A 25613-nucleotide genomic window follows, 5' to 3' on the forward strand; every position below is an offset into this window, starting at 1 on the left:
CTACAACCTTGCAACCAACTGGGATCATATTGAAACCTCATAGAAACACCATAGCAATCACCTCAGACATCATAACAGCCACCTAGCAAGTCAATAGCAACCAGCTGGGATAGCATAGCAAGCACTTACCAAAACTCTACCAACCAAAATGGTTAGCATAGCAATGGCCTACCAGCTTCCTAGTCACCAGTTAGTTTAGCCTAGCAACCAATTAGCAACACCCTTGCAACCAACCGAATTAGCCTAGCAACCTCCTAGCACCACCATAGCAATTAGCTGGTTTTGCCTAGCAACCACCTAGCAACACTCTAACAACCAACTGGCTTAACCTATAAACCACCTACATTAGCACCTCCCAACCAACCAACTGGGTTTCTATAGCAGCCATCTAGCAACACTCGTCTCTTATAACAGGAAAATTTGCTCCAGGCCCAGGTGAGGCAACAACTTGCACCAGGAGATAAAGTCCTCGTATTACTTCCTACCTCCATCTCGAAATTACTCGCCAAGTGGCAAGGGCCCTTTGTGGTCACACAGCAAGTGGGAGAAGTCGACCATGAGGTTGTGCACACAGATGGGGAAATGCACTAGAGATATACTCCCTCACCCTCCTTAAACAATGGAGGGAGGCAGTCCCTGTTGCTCTGGTAATGGCAGTGGCAGAGAGAGATGATTTGGGCCCGGAGTGTCCAAAAACAACAGATTATACTCTGCTGCAATAGGATTATTGCAAGTGCAGAACATCTTTAATAAAACAAGAGACAACAGAGAAACAACCAAATATGGGGAAAAAGGAGCCAAGAATTATGACACAAGGTGCTAGGCTACTGTTAGGCCAAGACCATAAATAACTTAAACTAGTGAACAAAACTAGTGAACAAAACTAGTGAACAAAACAAGTTCACTACAAGTACACAGTGCAAACAGGAACTAATCTAAACAGGAACTAATCTAATCATGAACACAAGCTCAGGAATTCACACAAACCTCACACAAAGAAAGGAAGAACATACTGAACTTAAATAGGATAGCTAATCAAGAAAATAATAAACAGGTGTGCATGATCATGACAGGAAATAGGACAGACAGCCGAAGAAGACATTCTACATGGGGAATAAGGGTGGTCTCTAGTGGTCCAGGGTGGAATTGCCCCTGGTGGCCGTGACAGTTCCCCTATTACAATTAATTAATTAACATGTAGGGAGTAATAGTGTGCTTTAACTGGACAATGAGTGCAGTCAGTGTTTTTTTTTTCTTTAATGTAAACTGAACAGTATATTTGCTCTTATGTAACATTAAAAACATACAGTTTAGATTTACTGTATTAAAAATACAGCCCCCACAGTAGGAACTCAGTGCAACAAAACTCTGTACACCTTGTAGTACTGAGATTCGAGTCTTTTATTTTTTCAATACTTCATATGTCCACCTTTATTTTTGATGACATACTCAATCCTCCTCAGCATGGAGGATACCAAGCTTCTGGAGCCTGGGAGTCATCTTGTCAGCCAGTATTTTGGTACATCTACAGGCATTCATTGTTCCATCTATATCTATATCTTCCCAACACCTTTTGTACTTATGCAGCCCATTATCATCACACTCCTACCTCCATGCTTCACTGTTGGGACTATGCATTCACTGTGGTAGTCCGGCCAGGTTCACTCAAAACATGCTGGACCCCACCTGAGCCGAACAAATTTCTCTTGGTCTCATCTGACCAAAGAATGTGCTCCAAATATTCATCAGACTTCTTTTCATGTTCTTTAGCAAAGTTTAATCTTGCAGTTTTGTGCTGAAGAGCAAGCAAGGGTTTCCTTCTTGGACGCCATTCATAGAGGTTGATGTTATGCAATCCGTTTTTCCGTTTGACATTATGATGTTATCCTTCGCACTGTCTGAGCTGTCACAGAAACTGTGATTTATATTGATATCCTCTGTGCCAAGTCTGAAGCACTTTCCTGTCTGTTTTTCAGAGCTAGATTGTGCAAGTAGTGCACTGTCCGTGGCATCATTTTAGTAGGACGGCCAGTGCGGCTCTGATTAGTGGTACTGTGACTTGTTCTATACCTCCTGATTACTGCTGCAACTGTGTTTCGACTGATTTTTAGTTGGTCACTGATCTTCCTGTATCCTTTTCCATGTTTGTTAAGTCTCACAATTTGATTTTTCAATTCCTCTACAATTCTTTTGCATGTGGATCCATGATGCAGACATGCAGATAGACACAACCCATAGGTCCAAAATTGAGACAGTTCTGGTGTTCACAGGTCATTTTATAACCATGTTCATGCAGTTAGGCTAATTGGGAATCACAGGTGTACTCAATTTCGTTTCAGTGATCACAGGTTTTCTAACTTGTGTCAGTGATGACATGTGTATTCACTTTTGTTGCATTGATTTTCTATTTGTTTTTGATTGTTCATAAGAGGAAATACTCTACTTGTCAACTTACAAATAATGCAATTATTGAGAGGTGATACAATTTTGAATCATTTGACATTTAAGTGATAATGCACAGGTGTGTACTCATTTCTGTTGTATACTATTGGGAAATATGTTTTTAAAACATTCCCTAACCTTCATCTAATTATTAACCGCAACTGACAACACTCCAACACTCCAACATTATCGGCAAGAACAATCCACAAATTGTATGGGGTATTCTGACTATACAGTATATAGATTAAGCAAGACATCTCACCAAAACTAAATCTTTTCTCGGATTAATCCCTAAACAAGGACTCATCGAGAACTGACACTCAGTTGCTCTGCAGTTGCTCGGCTTTGTTGTGTAAATAATAAAGTCTACTTTTTTGGGATCAAGACCCCGAGACTCTGAGAAGTTTCTTTTGGTAAGGGAAAAATTTGGTAAATTTTTTGCTAAGGGAATTCTACCACATGAACAGGTGAGCCAAGGAAAACAACAGCAGCTGATGACAGAAACATTGTGAAAGCTGTGAAGAAAAATTCAAAATTGTGACATCACTTCCACAAGGAAAAATGAAATACAGAGATGACCCACAAAAACTGTGGAAGCAAGATTAACCTCTACCAATGTGATGGAAAGCTAAAGTGTGGAAAAAGAAAGGATCTGTTTAGTTCAGCAACCACATAGTTGTAAGTTAAATACAAACCAAGAAATGTGCAGTCAACAAAAGTACTAGCAACGTGTTAGCTTATTATAGACTAACAAGCAGATAATTTAGTCCAGTAATGTAGCTCAGCTGCAATCTGGATGGGGTTGAAATATAAAACAGGCAATAAGTCACCTACCGAACCAGTCAGTCAAGCAAATCCGGTTTGGAAGGGCAGCTAGTGAATAGGTGTAGTGCGTTCCCTGGTAGAGCCTCAAAAGTTGACCCTAATCAATAAAACCCAGTTTGGTATAACTTTTATAAAATGTGCAAATGTAGAATTAAAATTAAAACAATTAGTGGCACAACAGAAAAGCGTTCGCCCTGTCGTCAAGCTTGAATCCTTCTGATAGCTGTGTGTTATCAGTGATGTGCCTAACCTTCCCTGGCAGAAGACCAACCCTCTCATGTAAACCCTTCTCCAGCACCTCACCGCATGAGGGGTGTGCCTGTCTACCATGCAGGACCTGAATGAGCCTGTCAATCATTATACCGTGGCTTTTGAATAAATTCAAGCAGGCTATTCTCCTAAAATTACTTCTAGAAATCATTCTGAGTTAAAAGTTTTTGTGAAGTATGAAGCTTTTATTTATCTACTTTTCGTCATCCAGTGACACACATTCCCACTATTTACATATATATATATATATATGTATATATATATATACAGTAATGTGAAAAAATGAAAAAATTAGGACACCCGGTTAAATATTCAGTTCTTAATCAAGAAATGTCAACATATCCATTTCTGATCTTGTTTTAATTTGTACCTGTAGATGAAGTAGATGACAGTGATGTAATTGCATGTAAACTACAAAAAATCACTTTGTTTTCACTTATTAAACAAAAGAAATCAACAAAAATTAATATTTCAACTGAGGAAAAAGTTAGGACACCCTATGCCCTAATAGCTAGTGTTTCCTCCTTTGGCTGAAATAACCTCAGTGAGACGTTTCTTGTAGCCATCTACCAGTTTCTGACATTGACTGGAAGAAAGTTTCCCCCACTCCTCAATGCAGAATTCTTTCAGCTATGTGATGTTTGAGGGGTTTCTTGCATGCACAGTCTGTTTCAAATCACCCCACAGGATCTCAATAGGATTTAGATCTGGGCTTTGTCTTTGCCATTCCAGAACTCTGCATTTTTTACTTTTCAGCCAGTCCTTGGTGGATTTACTGGTATGTTTTGGGTCATTGTCATGTTGCAAGGTCCAGTTCTGCTTCAGCTTCAATTTTTTGACAGATGGTTTCACATGTTCCTCAAGCACCTTCTGATACAATGTAGAATTCATAGTGGATTCTATGATGGTGAGTTGGCCAAGTCCTGCTGGAGCAAAGCATCCCCAACACATTAACACTTCCACCTCCATGTTTCACAGTTAGTATGAGGTTCTTTTGCTGAAATGCTGTATTTGGTTTATGCCAAACATGCCCTCTGTTATGGTGTCCAAATAATTAAATTTTAGATGCATCTGTCCAAAGCACATTATTCCTGAAGTCTTGGCCTTTGTTTATGTGTACTTTGGAAACTTCAGTTTTTCTTAGACAGCAAAAGTTTCCTCCTTGCACAGCTCCCATGATAATTAAAGTTGCGCAGTCTATTTCTGATTGTAGATTCATGCACTTTGACATCAACTGTAGCAAGAGCTTGCTGTAGGTCCCATGATGATATTTTAGGGTTTTTGGAGACTTCTTTAAGCATCTTGCAGTCTGCTCTTGGGGTGAATTTGCTTGGACGGCCTGACCTGGCCATGTTGGCAGTCGTTTTAAATGTTCTCCACTTGTAAATGATTTTCCAGACAGTGGAATGGCTGATTACAAATTCTTTTGAGATCTTTTTATATCCCTTACCAGACGCATAAGCATCAACGATCTTCTTTCTGAAGGCCTCAGAGAGCTCTTTGGATCTCACCATGGTGATACCTCTCACTTCAACAATTAAGAGCAAACCAAACTAAATGTCTGAGGTTGAAATAAGGCAAGCCTCCTTCAAAATGCTCTGTAATGACGTACTAATAATTTGCACCTGATGTGATACTCTTGTAGGTAATTTTAGCCATTTTAAGTACAAATAAATGTGGGGGTGTCCTTATTTTTTCCTCACAAGAAATTGGATTTTTTTTTTTATTACATTTTACAGATCATTTTAAAAAGACTTTTCTTTGGTTTTATTTGTTTAGTTACATTACTTGAATCTCCTAATATTGTTAAAATGAAGATCAACTGTCCATATGTTTAACTATGTTAAAAAAACACAGGCCTTCATGGGGTGTCCTAATTTTGACATATATATATATATATATATATATATATATATATATATATATATATATATATATATATATATATATATATATAGAGAGAGAGAGAGAGAGAGAGTACAGTACTAGAAATACAGAGATGAAAGCCAACTCTGTGCATCAAACATTAGAACAGGTTTGCACTACATATACGGGTTTGGCATGAGTATTACATAATACATAAATACAATAATCATGAAGTGTCACTTATAAATGCTAATAATAGAAATGATCACAATAAAACTATTATTGTGAAAATAATGATGAAATAATATTTCATAATGTTAAGGAACTCTTGGTTCATTTGAATATATTTCAATGTTTAGCTATTTTTATTATTATTTATGCCATAATGTTTTATTTCTATATTTTATTTTGATACAAATGGACTTCATTAGATAATATGAGGGATGTGATAGTTTGTATGTAGTACAAACAAAAAAGATTATTTGTACTAACAGCCATGTAATTACAACATACAACATAATTACATTAGTTAAATACAAACCAAGAAATGTGCAGTCAACAGAAGTGAACGACATGTTAGCTTAGTTCAATAAGGTAGTTCAGTTAATTTTTGTCCTGTTTGTAAGTGTACAGGTGTAGACTGTTTCCTGGTAGACCGTTAAAAGTTGACTCTACTCAATAAAACCCAGTACTTTAGTGTAATGCATATATAATTTTTATAAAATGTGCATATGTAGAATTAAAATTAAAACAATTAAAGGTGATGAGACCCCAAATGGTGCAACAGAAAAGTGTTCTCCTATTAAAATTAATTAATTAAAATGTAGGGAATAATAGTGCGCTTTAACTAGACAATGACAGTGTTTTTTAATGTCCAGTGAATAGGGCTTTGAGATTAATTTGAGAGGAAAGTGCTTGTACATGTTCGTAGGCTGATAAACTGTATGTGTAACTGGAAAGACGGTAAGTGAAAACAATAACGAGAATTTAATTAGTTTTCATTATGGAAGAGCAGTTATTCAACGGTAATAAATAAATAAATAAATAAATAAATGTTCATGACTGCACTAATTACAGCAATAACATTTAAAAATGCATGTTTACATGCATATAGATACCTTATATAACAGCACAGTCTGTGTTCTGTGTTATTCAGGGGAACAGGGGAAAAGTCCCAGCTTTCATGTTTAGCAAAACAATAGCGGGGTAAAAGCCCAGACAGCTTACTGAACCTTGATTCCCATAAATATGTGCTAGCAAACTTCACCAACAGTTGGGTTTGTTGGGTTCATGTAACGCATCTCACGTAATATTTTCACAAACACAAAACCCATTTTACACCAAAAGTAATGTGGCACGGCGCGCACATCGTGGGGCATTCAGTTCTGTGATTTCTTGCACTGGTTTAGTAAATATAACATTCAAGTATCTGTTATAACAGTCAGCTTATTATAAATATGCATTCTCATTATATATGATCACATAAAGTTCATTAAGTTAATGAACTGTTACAGTAGATAGAAATATTGCTTATGTGCTGTTTAGATTACGGACATACACTCTGCAATATAGCATAAATCTTGTATTTTGTAATTATTGCAGCTTGAAACAACAACCGTGCTGTGCAAAAAAAAATGCTTATTTTATTTACTGTAGCCCAGATAGCTGCTCTGCACATTGCCAGTGGCTGCTGTAAAAAAGGCCACTCTGATTAACCTGATGTGAAATGGGCTTAAAACAGTGTAATCAAATTAAGACTAATGAAATTTTAAATTAATTTTATTTATATTTATTATATTAACATATATATATATATATATATATATATATATATATATATATATATAATCAAGTTTATGGACATAGAACTACAATAAGCGATTGGTAATTTATATATATATATACACACACACACATATATATTCTGCTAAGGTTGAGAATGATATTTACACCTGAGATGCATGGTATTCAGATCGAGTGATGAATATACATTCCCCTCTGAAAGTATTGGAATGACAAGGTGAAAAAGTTCTGAGGTGTTAAACACATTAGAACATGGGATCTTTTGTTTGAATCCATCCATTTTTCAAACGAAGAAATTTATTGGAACATGTGACTGACAGGTGTTTCTTGTTGCTCAGGTGTGAACTGTTTGTTTAAACGAAATTGGCTTTGGTGGCTACTCAGGTAAGCTTGCGTTTAGTTTGAGTGAACGCCATTTTTTCAGGCTCAACAAGCTGGACTGGTTTGTAGCGGGTTTCATCACCATGGTAGCTTACACTGCACTGCTAATCTGCCCCGGAACAGGTTTTATTCTAAACCAATAACTGCTATGTCCATATATAGTATGAGCTTATCTGCTGATCTACTATCTCATAGTATGTTATGTTTACATTCACAGCATTTTTATTACATAGTTATTCTTTTGCACTACTGTTATATCTGACACTTTCACACTAGAACTGTGTACTGGTCAGCACTGCACTGTCTCTTACTGTGCCTGTTGTCCTGTTTTAGTAATTATTGTACTGTCTTGTACTGAGTGCACGTGCACTTTATGTAGTAGTGTAGTCTCTAGTAATTCTGTGTTGTTTTATGTAGCACCATGGTCCTGGAGGAATTCTGTTTCGTTTCACTGTGTACTGTACCAACTGTATATGGTTGAAATGACAATAAAGCCACTTGACTTGACCCAAATTGGACCAATCAGCTGAGAGGAAAGTGAGATATATCTGACGCATCAAAGTTAATAACCCTTTACTGTTTGTAGCCATGGCTTCAGCGCTTGTGGAGAGGCCTGTGGAGCTCAGAGCGCAAATAATAAGAAGGGCACTTGGAAAGGAAAGAACGTTTAGGGACAGACACAATGAGTTAAATACTAAATATTTGTCAGGGCCAATTCATTATTCCTGTCCTAATATATTTTCATTTCAAATTGATATTTGTTTTGTTAAAATTTACTTAACAATTTATACTTATATTAAATGAAATTACGTGAAACATGTTGGGGGTGTAAGTTTTCAATCCGTTTATTCTCATTGTGAGCCTATAAAAGTAAACTTACGCATTTCCACAATCATACATTTTCCCGAGCTTTGGCAGCCGCAACGGTTCTGCTTTTTTCTGGTTAGTGTAGATTTCAGTTTTTCTCTCTTCAGCCGGTAGAATGCTCATCTGCTTTTTCTTCACACTGACTGCTGCAACCGTCTGGCGTTTATGTGCACGCGCCGGCTGAGTAAGCACTGATTCAGACTGAGAAAGCTGATAACCAGAGTCATGAAACCTAATAACCTAGTAATTTGTCAACTCAAAACTTAATCTGCAATTCTGAGTTTCTTCAACTCGCTTTATGCAACAGGACTATGGGTTTCACCTGTGAAGACTGTATGCGCTAAAAAAATATATTTTAAGCGTCTTACTTAGCTCGTATTACATCCGGTTGTGTCACGCAGTCACTGATTCTGACAGACAGACAGACAGACAGACCCTTGATCAAATCTAGCGTCGAGTAAAAACGATCCGCGCCTATAGCCGGTCTAGTGAGCAGGCAGATACCTGTATAAAGTACTGCTCTGGAGCAAAGCATGTAGACAGAGTAATCTTTCAGATGTCACAATGCAACATGATCATCTTATTACGAGCATGCAAGTCAAAAAGCATGTCTGTTCAAAGCTCTCAGGGTCAGAAATGATTTTGCTGGTATCAATCACACACACGAACCCATCCACACTCCCAACATTTCAAATACTGATACATTGACAGAAGCCTTTAGCATCACTGCACGCGCACAGAAGCGCACTATACTGATGCGCTTGGGACATTTATGGCCATTGCGGAAGAACCTTCAAAGGTCTGATGCACAAAAGGCGAATGAATGAACAAAGCACAGTCCGTTATAAAGAATAAGACTTTTTGACCTACTATAAAGAATTCTAATTTTTCACACAAGCCTGCTCTGCGCGTGAAACGTTAGAACGGGTTTGCACTACTTACCGTAAGTGGGAGAGGATTTAGCACCGATATACATTCAGAGAATAGTTTGAAAAAAGGAACCAAAAACCTCCCAAGTCAGCGACCGCTATGTAGGCAGCAACGCCTTGTTGAGGAGAGCCGTCAGAAGAAAATGGCAGACTGGGACCAGCCAACAGGAAGTGTGACCTTTGGCTTTATCTGACCCAGTCCCACCAGAACAAGCACTCTGAACGTGGATGATATTGGAGTTTATTTGCAGTTATCCGCACACAGAGCTGCACACAGAGCAGTAGAAGACTGACAGAAAATAGTTCTGTAGTCATGTCAGAGCCCCACCCACAGCTTTTCTCCCTAGCTCTGCTGCAGATCGTTCAAGCTCAGTACAACAATCAACATGACATGTTGTACTTAACAAAATAAAACATGAAGCTGGAATGTAGTAATTCCTCCAAGAAAATTCTACAGACTTTTTAAAATCAATGTTAAAAAAATGACATGAATAGAACAAGTAGATTGAATGAGAGACAGAATTATTACACAGCTTAAATCATCCACTTTGTTACTCTTAATTGCAGGCCCGGACTGGCCATCGGGAGCACCCGGATTGCCGGTGGCCTGGCGACTGATTTGGCCTGCTGCCAGCAAGCCTTTTTTTTTTTTTTTTTAATTTTTTTTTTTTTTTAAATATTATTGCCCACGCACTAAAGTGATCATTTCCGAATTCAGCATTCAAATAATTAACTAAATAATAATAAAAACATTAATCCATTCATGAATCTAAATCTGTTAGTTTTGACTGGCAATGTTACGGTTCGATTTCCGTCCTCTCCTCCAGAGCGGTTAAAGAGACATGCGAGGATGGAGAGAAAGCGGCCAGGTGGAGCAGAAAGGGAAGGGACACGGAAAAAGAAAGCGCTTCAAGAAGAAGCAGCGAAATGTTGCAAAATTTCTGATCTGTTCAGGGCTTCAAGTGCAGGTCAGCTTTATCTGTAACTATTGTAGTTTTTGCTTTGCAAGTATTGAACTAGCAAATAGCTTATTAGCGGTAGCGCCCCTACTATCATCACTTAAAATACTATATGCTAAAAGACATTAATACTATTTATTGTAAAGTTACATATGTATTTTTGCAGACAAATATTCACATTCTTTTATATAGGTAGAAAGGGAGCAGGGAGACAAGAGCTATAGTGGAACAGGAACAAATATCATAAAATGTTATAAAAATTATGATTTTTTTTAAATATGTTGTCATAATGTAGTCATTATTGTACTAATTTTGAAGTTTTAGAAAATTATGTCTGCCAGTTTGTGAGGTTTAAACTTTTTTAAAGTTTTTTTTTTTTTTTTTTTTCAAATAAAGGTGGAGACAGTCAACCTAGCACTGGTGCAGTGGTCACACATCAGATTCAGCCAGGGAGTGAGACAGGTAGAAGAAAAATATTTGTTTTAACATATTGGATGAAATTTATTGTTTTGCTAAATTTGGGGTATCTAAGTCATTTTAAGATTAATAAATAAGTAAATAAATAAATACATACATGTATGCAATCCTTCCCATACTGTGTCCAACATTTGATATATAATATGTATTTTTAACTCTTATTATATTTAACTCTTAGTGTGGAGCTAAAACATAAACGACTCACCTCCAGCATTTCTCTCTAGCTCTGCTGCAGATCGTATAGCTCAGTGAGCAACAGCGGCGCAGGTGAAAAAAGCATCCCTGCCGCGGGGACGCGCATGTGGAGATAGACGCCTCACAACGGAAAGAAAAGGAATAACAGGCGCCATTATCACTAGCGTTCGCATTCTACGTCGCATTTGTTCTCATTGAAGTCCAGATATAATAAGTAAGTATGGTGGAATATTGTTTAACAAGTGTGTAGCAACAGGGTCTAGCTTCTCTGCCAGGAAATGCACCTGTGCCACATAGCTTCCTGTGCCACAAACATGAAACTCACCCACTTCACCGCATCAGCCTTAAGACTATACCCTCAAATTTATTTGAGGCTTTGAGAAACACAACCCTTTTTAATGCATATATTTCTGTAATGAATATATTACTCTTATGAATATATTATTCAATATGTTACTGTAGTTTTACACTAAATTTATTTTACACTCAATTGCATCTGCTTATTTGCATATGAAATCAATAGAAATGTAGGCATAAGTAGCCTACATAATAACTGCATTTGTCTCTACATTTAGTGTAACAGTTTTAATGTAGTTTACATGATTACACCGTAATATGATGATAAATAAATATATTATAATGAAGATATGTTAGGTGAAGTCATTTTATTATAATATAATACATATAAACAGCATGATATGCTAAATGCATTTATTGTAGCCTATATTATTACATTGTCATTATCCCAGTGTGACGTCACATTTGTGGGATCCCCATAAGACCCTGGGAAACGATAGCGACAACTTCGCAACGTTAACAGCAGAACATGGATTATATCAAACTATTCTGTGTTACAAAACAAAAGGCCAGTATCCGCCAAACATTACGAAGAAAGAGAAAAATGAAATTAGATGAAAGGCTTCAAAATATGTCCTGGAAGGTAAGTTTTAGTGTGGATTTGTGGTTTATCGTGCAGGCCAAATCATTGTGCCGACCCAGTAATGTTTAATATATTGGATGTAAATTTGTTATTTATTTTATAGATGGAGCACTGTACTACTTGAAAGGTCACGGAAAGGTCATAAACACAAAAGTGGTCAGAGGCACAGAGGAGGCTGACGCCATTTCTAGTGATTTTCATGACAGCTCCACAGGTGCTCACACTGGACAAAAAAAGACCAGAGATGCGATTTCTAAAAGGTTTTTCAGGCCTGGGATGTCTGCTGACATAGATAAATGGGTAAGCACTACAACTGAGGAAAATAGGCACTTTTTATTGCTTTTAATTGAGTTTCACTTTATTGATGTTTTCTATTGTTCGTATTTTTGTTACTCAGTGAGATTGATTCACTGAGAATTGCGTGGATAATTATGTATTTGCAGGAACAGAACATTTCACAAAAATCTCCGCCTAATTGACAGCACGTGCGTACTTTCCTAAACAAATTCATGTGTGTATTTCTGATGTTAGAGAATTAGGAGTATTATAAATAAGCGGTCGTGTAAACACAGTTAGTCATTTGCATAAAACACGCCCAAGCTACAGGATATAAGGGCTTTCCGCAGGCGCTTTTCTCTCATCAAACATGCCGCTGTTTGCTGACGCGCTCTCGCCCGATCCTCCAGAAATGTGTGTGAATGAGACCCAGTATTCGCGGGTGTGCTGGACCCACATTATTGTGTTTATAAAACAATAGAGCCATAATAATCTATGTAAAAATACTTAACAGATGTTGATTTTATCTCAATTACAACCAATGCAGACAGCATATATGGTTAATATTTGCCATTTACATCTTCTAGATCACATTTATCCATGAAACTGCTACTTTGTTTTTTTGTGATAACATATGAAATAAAAAAAAAAATCTAATCAAGACATGGGTGGAATAAATAATGCTTATTTGGAATAAGCAAATAACAAAGCCCAAGATGACACTTGATGCATGTATATTGTATACTCATTTCTCCTCATCTTTGTCTTTCAAAGCTTGTCTCTCTTCTGCCATAATTTGTAAGGCTCTCTGAGCTGAGAATCTTGTTTTTCCATACATTTCATTTTTGGAATCTCACCCCAGTTTGCAGCGTTCAGTGTTATTTTAAAACACTGTGCAGGTTCCCGATAAATCATTTGTAGTTTCACACACTACAGAGGGTAAAGTGTGCGGGAACATGTGGGAGCATAAAGGTTCTTGAAGTGACAGAAAAATGCAAGCAGATAGCTACTCTTATTTATTTATATATGTTTTAAACAGGTGTCAGAATGTGCAGTATGCCAGGCAGCTGGGCCCGTATTCACAAAGCTCCCTGAGCCTAAAAGTTACTCCTAGTGACGAAATTCTAAGAAAATTCTTAGAATTATGACGTTTTCTTAGAATTTCCCCTTAAATTTAGAACTAAATCTTAGTAAAGATAAAAATGATTCACGAAACATCTTAGCCCTAAAAACAGCTCCTAAGGTAAAAATTGTTAAGAGTAGAGAGGAAGACTTTTAAGAGGCTTAAGAGTTTCTTTAGCAGAGGACAAAATGGTGGAAAGAAGACATATTCTCCAAACACTGAACGATTGTGAGTTAATTAAACGCTACAGATTGGACTGCGATGGGATAATGTTTGTAGTCGAACTTATTAGAGATGCATTCACATCTCCCACCCAATGTAGTAATACCATAACGCCAGAAATTAAAGTGATTACAACACTGAGGTATTTGGCAACTGGAAAAATGCAACAGTGCAGTAGTGATGACTTGTCTCTGTCACAAGCTTCCATCAGCAGAGTGATCACACAAACTATTGAAGCGCTTTCACAGTCTCGTGTAGTGACACAGTTCATTTCATTTCCACTGGACGTTCACACTTTGCAGGCTCACAAAAGGGCATTCATGGACATATCGGGATTCCCCAGTGTTGTTGGTGTTATTGATGGGACGCACATCTGCATAATCGCACCATCGGAAAATGAAAACGTTTTTGTCAACAGAAAGAGATAGCATAGCATCAATGTGCAACTTGTTTTCAGTGCAGACTACAAGATTTTAGACATTGTTGCAAAATGGCCAGGCTCAACACATGATGCCAGGATACTGTCTGAGAGTGGCCTGAGACAGCTTTTTGAAGGACAGTTAACTGTCATTTGTTAGAGGACAGTGGCTATCCATGCAAACCATGGCTCCTCACACCTTACCTCCACCCAGACCCACAGCTAAACTACAACAGGCACCTAAACAGAAGACTAACAGTGAATCATTGTGTATGAAAATAAAATGTAGTTACAAATGTGCTTGAATATACTACAAACAAGAGATAGGCTATTTAATCAAACATAGTCACATTATTGCTGAGTGCATTAGGCCACCTTAACTTGTGATGTCTTTTGCACTGACTTTTAGGGCCCACAAGAAAACACGCTCAGTAGTTGAGCGGGGTATTGGCCAGCTGAAGAGGAGGTTTCATGTGTTGCATGGAGAAGTGCGCCTGTCATCAGCTAAGGTCTGCAAAGTCATTACGGCCTGTGCAGTGCTTCACAACATTTGCAAAGCACAACAAATCCCAGAACCTCTCGAAAAGCAGCCATGGTAATGGTGATGAAGATGATGATGATGAAGACATTCAGTTTACCCAGGGGAGAGACATGTCCCAGAATGGGATTCGTCACAAAGCTCAATTTACAAATTTGCATTTTAGGCAAGTAACAGTTGATGTAATATCCAAACTGGTGGCTGTAGCCTATTGAACAAACAATCCATACAACTGTAGTTGAACACAAATGCTGTTATAAAGACCACGTGACCATGATACACTTTCTATTTGTCATTCTTCTTATTTTTAGCAGCTCAGTTTTTAGCTTATGTGAGGGTATCAATTTCGATCTCCAATTTTCTGTCCAGCAGGGATGGTGTTGGGGTGGCTGCAGCAGGCAGGCTTATCTGATACATTGGCTTAGGCTGAGTGTCACACACCTGCAACGTTGACGGCCCCGGTTCCTCTGACGGCTCCATGCTGCAGAAAATGCGGAAAACAATTCTTTTATTTATTGTTTTGTTTTTTGTTCACATGCGAGAGCACAAAAGATGGCACATGGTCTATATATTAAACAGCACTTGTTCTTGATATTTCTCTTTATTTGCCTATTGCCTACTTGTCCTACCTTTGTTGTATTCCCATTAGCTGGATCACTGAGCTGTCTGTGAATTCCTTCAGCCCAGTGACATATTTCTGAGTGTCCAAGTACATTAAATACAGTTTCCGCTACCTGAGACAGTTGTTTAGCGGGTGGTCCTCCACCTAAAAACACAGTAGCTTAGATATATAGTTCTGTAGGCATATTTAACCAAGCCAGATACTGCAATATCACTCACCTGTGCTTGAAGAATTCCGTTTGTGTGCTGCAATCTCCCTCTTGGCTTGAGACTGCAACACATACCACCGCTTTTCACACTCCTCACAGGTGCACACAACCAGAGGGAATGAGGAGTTTATCTGCTGAGATATTTTCTCCCAGGTCTGCCTCTTTCCTTGAGCTGTGACGCCAGAGCCAAATTTACGTTTTAAAATTGCTTTATTTTCTTCAACTAACTGAGCTAAAAGTAAACACTGCTCTTCTGTCAAATTTGGTTTTCTTGTTCTTTTACTTCCTTCCATCTCTCTTGGATTGTTGGCTACATACCATCCAAAAGTGCAACTTAAATAGACATGTCTTAAATATACATGTAAATTTTTAAAAGGTGAGCCATTTTGCTCCCATCAATCTGAAATGGATTACAAGTAATAAAATCAGTATGGTAAATAAATGTAAGAACTTAAATATAGTAACTACTGCGTGGAAATTGGTTGCTTCAAAAGTAGACATATTTTCAACATTTGTCTGTTTTAATTAACTTAAAGATATTTAGCCTATAACAGAAACTTTGCATAAAGTAGCCTGTATTCATGATTATACAATTTCTTAATACAAACATTTTATGATTTCACTGTCCATTCTATTATCATATAATCTATTTTCACAAAGAGCGCATTTTATGACCTTTACAGATAGTTTTTTATCAACCAATCACAGTCCTTGAACTGCTGCGTCATCCCTAGCAATGGGGTCAACCACACCTCCTCACTAAGATAAAGGTTTTTCTACTTTCCTTACTCAGAGTTGCTCTGAGAAGTTTCCTAAATCACTTTTAGTCTAGGACTCCTAGCTAGGACTTTTTAGGCTAAGATAGGAGCTCTCAGAGAATTCTAAGAAGCTTTGTGAATACGGGCCCTGATCTACCATATCTTTTAGTTTTTAATACTTTAATTCTAGTTTTAATAGGTTTTAAAATCACTTAAAATATTTTTGGTAGTTTTTATCCACTGTTTCATAATATATTTATGGAAGTAGTTTCATACTGAAAGTTATCATTGTAGTATGTATAACAATAACATAATGCTACATTTACTCAGCCATGAAGATGGAGAAGACAACGAAGAAATGATAGAAAATGAGTTCAGAGCAGGTGAAGAGAACAGGTAGGAAGTCACCATACAAGATTTTATGTCTTATCAATGACAATATCAAGAAACATCGCAGATTAGGGTATTGCAGACTTAAGGTATTGGTTTGTCTTGTAAAAATCTAGTGCATGGAAAGATGGAGACCCACATCTTCAGAATGACATCAGAGGAGAGGAGATAGCTATAACAGGCGAATGCAGAGATGCAACAGAGGAGGTAGCAGAGGAAAGACCTTATTTAGAGGACCCATCAGACTGGCCTGCACCCTATCAAATTACTGACACTTTTAGGCAAAAATTGACTGAGAAAGGGCCTTTGAAATGTCCTGATGGGCCATATCCTAGACCTGAGAAGAGTAACAGGCGCTTTTCAAACGCCTATTGTTATCGCTTATTATCAAATGGGGAGAGAACTGAGCAAGACTGGTTGTTGTATTCCAAAAAAGCAAAAAGTGTATTTCTTTGCATGTAAATTATTTGGTGGAGCCAAAGCATGCAACAAACGGCTTGTGTTGGGATACAACAACTGGCAATGTCTTTCAAAAACACTACAGCATCATGAAACAACTAACCATCATATAGATGCTTACCTTTCATGGAAAGAATTGGCAACTTGCTTGCAGTTAGGAAGAACAATTGATAGTGAATTGCAAAAGGTGATTGCAGCAGAAAAGTCCCGCTGGGAAAATATATTGACAAGAGTGATTGACTGCATCCTTTTTTTTTTTTTTAAGCTCAAAGAAACTTGCCACTGAGACGGAAGAAAGAACAATTAGGAAATGCTAAAAATGGCAATTTCCTTCGCTTAACTGAGCTGCTAGCGTGTTATGATGTTACAATGGCAGAGCATCTGAGAGAAACATCTTCCAAAAAAATAACATCTTACCTGTCATGGTGCACTCAAAATGAGTTTTTGCAGTCTATATCTGAATGCATCGACATCAAAATCTGTACACGCATTAAAGCAGCAAAATATTTTGCTGCTGAATTTGACTGCACTCCTGACATTTCAAATCAGGAGCAGGTCTCTGTCATAGTAAGATATGTCCACACAGATGAAAATAAAAAAGCAAGTGTACATGAATCATTTATTGGCTTCACCGCTGTGAAGGACACAACTGGTCAAGGCCTAGCAGAGAAACTGATTCAAGTGATTGAGAAGAATTTACGATTGGAGTTAATTAATTGTCGTGGACAGAGTTATGACAATGGTTCCAATATGAGCGGGATTCAGAAAGGGGTCCAAGCTTTAATTCTAGAGAAAAATCCAGAGGCATTATTCATTCATTGTTGTAGCCACAGCCTTAATCTGCTTTAATGTGATGCAGCATCCTCTAACAGAGAATGTTTAACTTTCTTTGGCACTCCTCAGAGACTGTATACAATCTTCATCATCAGAGATGGAATATTCTGAAAGAATTTGTGGAAATTACACTGAAGCCACCGAGTGACACCAGGTGGGTGGCCAATGTGGATTCCATTAAAGCTCTGCGTTTTCAGCTTGGGGGAGCTCTTGATGCTTTGGAAAAACTTGGAAAAGTGGCTAAAGATGGTAAAATTGCATCAGAAGCTAAATCACTCTCCAAAGAAATTGTGCGCATGGAATTTCTTGTGTGTTTGATAATTTGGTATGACATTTTGGCTGAGATCACACATATAAGCAAGGCACTACAAGCAGCAGATGTGTCTTTGGACACAGCTGTTATGCTGCTCAGTTCTCTGAAAGACTTCTTGTTTCAGTATAGAGTGGAGGGATTTCAAAAATCCATGTCCATAGCACGCAGAATGGCAACTAAATTAGACGCAAGCACAGAGTTCAGGAGAAATCGCCTCTGCAAACAGAAAAAATTCTATGATGAAACCAGCAATTACAGCAAAGTTGAAGACCCTGAAATGCATTTTAGGTGTAGGCTCTTTAATGTAATTGTTGACACAGCTATCCAGGAACTTAGTGACAGATTTAAAAATATTGGCCATGTTTCTGACAAATTTAGTTTTTTAATCAAGATGGAAGCCATGACAAAAGAAGAACTAGTGGAATCTGTAATGAGGTATGCACTCACAACAAGTGACATTTCAAGAGACATCATTCAGGAGATCTACCCTGCAAGCCGAATTCTCAAAGGGCACAAAAAAGCCATTGACAAGCTGAACTTTATTCTGCAGGAAAATCTTGACAAGGTCTTCCCAAATTTGACAGTAGCCTTAAGAGCGTTTCTAACAATGCCACTAACAGTTGCTTCTGCTGAAAGATCTTTTAGCAAACTTAAACTTATTAAAACATACCTTCGTTCAACTATGAACAATGATCACTTGACCAGCTGGCAATCATCTCCATTGAAAACAACCTAGCAAGGTCAGCTTCATTTGATGAAATACTTGAAAAATGGGCAAGTACAAAAGCAAGGAATGTGTAACGAATCCGGCCTCTGTGGTTCCCCCTGATCGTCACCAGAGGTCACCATCACCCGAGTATTGACTTTCCCCTCGAAACTACATTTCCCATCACCCCGCACCCAGCACTGATTACGAGCTCACCTGCAGCCTATTACCGGGACTACTTAAGCCTCCGCCTCTCGCTCACTCATTGCGAAGTCTTGTTTTGCCCCGGCTGACATTTCTGAGCATTTATATCTTCTTTGTTGGATTACCGTGTTTGACCTTGGACTGTTTCTTCTCGTTTCTTATTCCTTGCTGCCTGCCCCGACCATCTGCCTGTTTGATCACTCTGCCTTTGTTTTGCCTCTGATTACCCTGTTTCGCTGTTTTTGAAAATATACTTTATGTACTTTTACTACATTTACTACTACTTATAGTATTTAAATTGTGTTCTGACCAGGCCCCACGGTTCGCGGATTAACTGTTAAGTTTAACCATCACAGAGCAAAAGTTTATCATTTGCTGGTGTTTTGTCTTGCCAGTTTACAAGACAAAACACCAGCGTGAACACTGAATTGATTCCTCTTTTCATGCCTCTCTGCGTTTGAACGGACACACACACAAAGTTATGTTAAAATACCCGTTTTGGCAAGTATTCTGGTAAACACAGTCGGTTAACCGAAACCGTAAACATTGTTACGTCCGTGCATTTGGTATTAAAGAGACAGCAGCCTATAAATAATTTGCTTCTGTCTGCTAATCAAACACCACCACAGCTTTAACAAAGATTAATCTGTATGTAACTTATGCAGTGATCACTATTGTGCTATTTTACACTTAATCATTACATTTCTGCACCTAAATACTACTGTTACTGACTTTATTTGTAACTTTGTTATTCATCTATGTCTGTAATTGGGTAATTGTTCTTGTTTTATTACTGACTTTATTAGTTAAGCTAGTAGTTTTTGCTGTGGTATAGAAGTACTTAAAATAAGCTTTCAGTAATAAATGAAAAGCAAACTCCCCAAGGTACAAAAAACAGAGTATGTTCACTAAGCCTATTCTCTATTATACACAGAATTCTGCTATAAACCGCACTTACGTTTTCTGCATTAATTGGCCAGATCATCAATTGGACAATGATATCTGATATTCATCAAGTCACAAGTATAGACAAACACAATGTGTTTAGGATAATAACACACAAAAATTATAATCGTGTCTTTATTGAACACATCCCGTGTTAATCATTCACAGCACTGTGAAACAGGTAAGTGAAAAGTTTACAGTGGGCATTTTAACTGCTCAAGACAAACAAGAACTCATGAACAGCTATCACAACAGTTGTGGATTGTCCTGGTAACAACAGTCACAAAGTTCACATAGTTTCTCCACAGCACTGTGAACGCTTATTGGGTTGTGTTCAATAAGGACGTGAAAGATAATTGTGTTGCGTCACATTGTGTTTTCTCTATACTTGTGTATTTGATGAAGATCAGAAAACCAACCATGTCCAAAAGGTTCACATACATTTTCTTGCCACTGTAGTGTGTACACTTTAGAATATATTATGTCTATAGGCCTCAATCACAAATACAAATGTGTGTGTGGGGCCTGGTAATATTTTGTAAATATTATATTTCATAAATTTTATTTACTGGCACTAATACAATTGTATGGAAAAACAACGCATGCTAAAACAGATTACATGTAGTGTACTTACCTTTTATATATATATATATATATATATATATATATATATATATATATATATATATAAATACTTACTTTTTTGGGGAAAGGGAGGCGGAGGAGGGTACCAACCATGATCTTACATACCCCTCAACAAATGTGCAGTCGCGCCCCTGCTCAAACTACGGTAATTTCTCTTGTTACAGAAGGATATGTACATGCATCGAGTAAAGAGTCTGCATGGGAGTATATTTTATAAATGTGTATCCATCCATCCAATGTATGGTCGAGTGTTGTATAATATGCATTTTGTTACTTGTATTTTATTACTCGTGAACTTGTTTTATAATATGCATTTTATTACTTCTCACTGATGGTAATTCTCCTTGATGTCTGAAGCAGTCGCTACTGTTTCTCACCTGTTTTTTTTTTCTTGAGTCTACTCACAATTATGCCTGCATGTTGTCTATTTTCATTCACACACACCTCCTTTGTCTTTGATTTTTTATTTATTTATTTTTTTTAAATATACAATATGTCCAACTGTGGAGTGCTGATCTGGCAAATAGAGTGGCCTTCTTTATACACACAGATGATGCTAGACCTTTTCTCAAAACTTCCTTCCTTCTTCTGAGTTATTTTTGGAATTACCTTTAACCAGCTGGTCCCAAGTTAATTTATAGTATGTAATCTGTTACCTTCGATTTCATACAGGAGCCACTAGCAGAGTAATCAAATGGTGTAGTTCATCACTGAAGTCATTAAATTCTTGTATAAGCTTGGATTCTTGGATAACTGAAAATAAGGCATGCTTTGGATGTTACAGGACGGTTCAGTGTGGACCCAACTGCAGAGAGAAAACTCCTGCTTACTTACAGATAAATGGGCAAGCAAGGTTTATATGCAGGCAAGGTAAAAGTTTAGGGAAGGGTCTGGGTGGGTGGCTCTACCACCTCAGTAAGTAAACAAACTCACCTGAGTAAACAAACAAAGCAGACTGGTGTACTCAAACAAAATCTATACTAAATAGGGACAAATAAAATATCAAAATGGGAATAGGCACAGAGATACTTCTTATCTGTTAATTCTCATTTCTTTTCAATTGTGTCTTATATCTTTGCCTTAGGTTCTTTCTCCTTTAGGCCATGCCTTAAATCTCTCTTGCCCATGTCCACCACTTTCTTTCTGCTTTTCTTTTCAGTTGCTTTTCAAATCTTATTTTCCCTCTTCTCGCCCTTTTATTCGTTTTCATTTTACTCTTACCTCAGGCCTGACATACCGCACGGGTCACACAGGTATGATGAAGGGCTGCCTCACAAGCTGGCCTTGAGTTTCCTGCCTGGCAAGTGCAGGCATTCCAGGTCAATCAGCCTGGAAGATTCCACTAAACCGAGTTCTCCCGAATACCCGCTCTCACTGTGCGCCGCTGCTGCCCTCTGCTGCTGCTGGGGGTGTAGTGTGGCCTCTTACATTGGATTTGTTTAAATTTCTGAAAAAGACTATTCATGCTGCATTAGGTTTGCATTTTCATTTAGAAAGGTACATGAAAAGTAAGAAAAGAGAGAAAAATTAGGAAAATTGACAAAAATTAAATGTATGAGATTTTCATCTGGGCTTCTCCTGTTTTATGTGTGTGTGTGTGTGTGTGTGTGTGTGTGTGTGTGTGTGTGAGAGAGAGAGAGAGACGTGGAAGAGACTTCACAGAACACAAATGGGCAAGGAACTTTCTGAAACGAAACAACACCTGAGACAAGAGCTGACTGGTCTTAAAAAAAAAAAAAACTGAGCTGAAACAGAGGGACACCCTGATAAAGACACTCAGCGCACAGACGGCATGTGCCCTTCCTACATGGAAACATCACTGGGGACCTCCACCCCATTCTACAAGACTATACCTGAAAGCAGCCAATGCAGGACACCCACCTACTGCTACACACCAACAGAGACACCAACCTGCGGCTGAAAATCACCAAAGACCCCCATCACCAGCAAGACATCACCCCAGACAGAGGACCAAAACCATGGAGGGTCCACAGCCCCCAGCAACCACCCAGGACCAACCACCCTCAGCTGGAAACACAACCAGATCAGCACCACCTTCACAGCACTATATCTACACCCAGGTCCTCAACAGACAAAGTGCCATGTAAAGATAGTTGAGACAGATGCAATTGCAGGTAAGGCAGCATTTAATAAAGCTTGTGCAAACAATCCAAAACAAACAAAGAGCAATAATTTAAAAAAAAAAAAAAAAAAAAAGGCAGAGGTCAGGCAATCAACAAACAGGATGTTAAAGAGTAGGCAAAATACACAAAACAAAGAACAAAGTCAGAGTCTATTTTAAAGGGTGTGTGTGTGTGTGTGTGTGTGTGTGTGTGTGTGTATGTAATTGCACCCAGGTGTGCACAATCAAAAGTCGGTGACTGCAAGTGAGGTAGTGTGTGTTGTGGGAAATGGAGTCCAGGGCAGCCATGTTTGGAGGCCACAGTGCATGTTGGGAACTGGAGTCGCTAGCCTGGGTTGAGCTGACACAAAGACACTGGAAATGGGTAAGATCAGACATTTGCTGGACTATATCAATGCACAGCTGCATTGATGCATAAGTATATAAGAGCATAAAAATATTTCTTTTGTAGCCAACCAAATATCTCTATTATATCTTATAACTTATATTCTAGACATTATATATTTGTAGATAAGTGTTTTAGAAAAGGTTTATCTCTCGTTTAAAAACAAAATCTCAATATCTCACTATAAAAATGACCGTGTCTATCAGTGTGTGGAATATCCAAGGTTTAAATTCATCAGCCTTTGGACTGAAGAATTTAAATACGGATTTCCACAACAGTACCAAAGACATAGATATTGTAATTCTACAGAAGACGTGGAGCCTACTGACAGTAAAAACCTGCAATACCATCTGGCTAAAACTCAATTAAAAACTACTCACGTTACTAAAAGACATTTTCTTATATGCCATTTATATCCGACCATCAGAGTCCCCACACTACAGTGAAGATATGTTTTATACATTAGAAAAAGAGACATGCTATTTCCAGGCCCAGGGAAATATGTGGGTACCTAAATGCAAGAACAGGATTACAGCCTGACTTTACTGACACACAAGGCACTATGTACATTAATAGTAAATTTTACTGTATAAGTAACAACATTCTGCATCTTCATAGAAATAATGATCATACTGTCAACAAGAATGGGAAAGATCTCCTGCAGCTCTGTCAAAGTCTGGGTCTGTACATTGTCAATGGTAAAATACGAGGCACACTTTAGGGAGATTTACATTTTGCTCACCTCTTGGGAACAGCACAGTAGATTATATGATAAACGACTGTCCAATCACCCCTGTCCGATCACAGCCAAATCACTGTGCATCTCAGAAGAACAAATACTAACATCAGCACACAACCCATCAGAAAACCATATAGATGGACTGGAAACAGCACAGAGGAGTACCAGAAAGCAATAGGCAGCCAAACAATACAAATGCTCCTAGATAACCTTCTGGATACCACCTATGCTCACACTAAAGAAGAGGTCAATCTGGCTGTGAAACATGACTCGGCCTGCCACAATATGAGGGACAGTGATCAGGATCAGTTTTACCCTTGTGTTTCTTATAATTGTTATGATTGCTCTTCTTTATTATTATTGTTTTATATTTTTTCTTACCATTATTAGTTTTACTTTTTTTCTGTAATTTTACTCATTTTATCTTTCTTTTTTCAATTATTCTGTATGTAGTGCCTTTACATTGTCCTTAATTTATGTACATCATTTGCAATTTTTTTTGTTTAGTTTAATCTGTTAGCATTTTATTTTATTTTGGTTTGGTTTTTTATTTCTCCCATTTTTGCACTACTGAGAGAGAGAGAGAGAGAAAAAAAATGTACACTTGGTGTCCAGTCAGCTCCCTTTTAAAACAGCACTTTATCAATCTTTGTTCAAGCAAAAATTAGAAACACCTGTCAAATCATACAGGGCTATATGTCTAATTTTGTATGTCTGGGCTAACATACATATGGTGCCATTCTATTAAATGCAATTAAATTATGATAATTTAATTAACAAACACTGTGAAGTCACTGTACCAGGACTTGTAGGAAGCCCAATGATCAGTGGTGGCTCAGTGGTTTAGGCCTTGATTCCTAATCAAAAGGCTAAGATTTCAAATGCCAGTATTACAAAGCTGCTACTTTTGGATTCTTGGGAAATGCCCTTAACCCCTTATTTGCTCAGCTCAATCATAAGTTGTTTTGGATGGAAGCGTGAACTAACTGAATAAATGTACATTTAGAGGTTTGGACATACTAGATTGAATATGTATTCTTCATTGTCTTAAAGATGCTGTGATAAATGTTAAGGGCGAAAATGTGTTTCTAAGACAAATATACAGTCACGGGAAAAAGAAAGTACACCCTTCATGAATTCTATGCTTTTATTTGTCAAGGCCTAAATAACAATTGTGTGGTCCTCACCAACTTCTATAAACAAACAAATAACCTCAGGTGACAACAAAAAAAACACAACAGCTTTCAATATGTATTCACTTTTCCTCAAAAAGCAAACCAACATTCAGAAACCAGGTGGGGAAAAAATAAGTACTCCCTTCCTACTTCCACAATCATTAAGAGAGTAATTAGCAGCCAGGCATTACTAATGAAATGCATAAGATTATTTAATCATGAAGAAGTGTGACTACCTCTATAAAAGCAGACCTTCTGGCCGTTTGGTGTTCTGGAGCACTCAGGTGTGTGTCTACATTATGCAAAGAACAAAGGACATCAGCCATGACCACAGAGAAGCAATTGTTGCTGCTCATCAATCTGAAAAGGGTTATAAGGCCTTCTCGAAACAATTTGAAATTCACCATTCTACAGTGAGAGGGGTTGTTTTCAAATGGAGAGCCTTCAAGACAGATGCCAGTCTTCCCTGGAGTGGGCATCCCAGCAAATTCAGTCCAAGGTTAATGCTCAGAGACATAAAGAAATACCCAAGAGCCACATCATGTGACCTACAGGC

The 25613-nt window shown here is 37.8% G+C and overlaps 1 protein-coding gene and 1 long non-coding RNA gene across 4 annotated transcripts in view; one reads left to right on the top strand and one right to left on the bottom strand.

The window, feature by feature from the left end:
* The window catches only part of LOC113526085 (NXPE family member 3), a 25298-nt gene extending 14156 nt beyond the window's left edge, over positions 1–11142 (bottom strand). The window contains exon 1 of one of the 3 annotated variants that reach the window (XM_026912875.3): positions 11025–11142. The gene's annotated coding sequence lies outside the window, so the exon portion shown is untranslated. Of the gene's footprint in view, positions 1–3276; positions 3722–9396; positions 9964–11024 lie in introns of those variants that run through there. The other 2 variants (XM_026912876.3, XM_026912877.3) reach the window with 2 other exon arrangements.
* LOC113526086 (uncharacterized) lies at positions 10095–14522 on the top strand. The gene is made up of 5 exons (XR_004578247.2): positions 10095–10351; positions 10739–10804; positions 11044–11228; positions 12058–12254; positions 14403–14522. It is a non-coding gene; the product is annotated as an uncharacterized LOC113526086 (long non-coding RNA).
* The last annotated feature ends 11091 nt before the right edge of the window (positions 14523–25613 follow it).

This window comes from Pangasianodon hypophthalmus, chromosome 5 (assembly GCF_027358585.1).
Source record: "Pangasianodon hypophthalmus isolate fPanHyp1 chromosome 5, fPanHyp1.pri, whole genome shotgun sequence".
In the NCBI taxonomy this organism is placed as follows: domain Eukaryota; kingdom Metazoa; phylum Chordata; class Actinopteri; order Siluriformes; family Pangasiidae; genus Pangasianodon; species Pangasianodon hypophthalmus.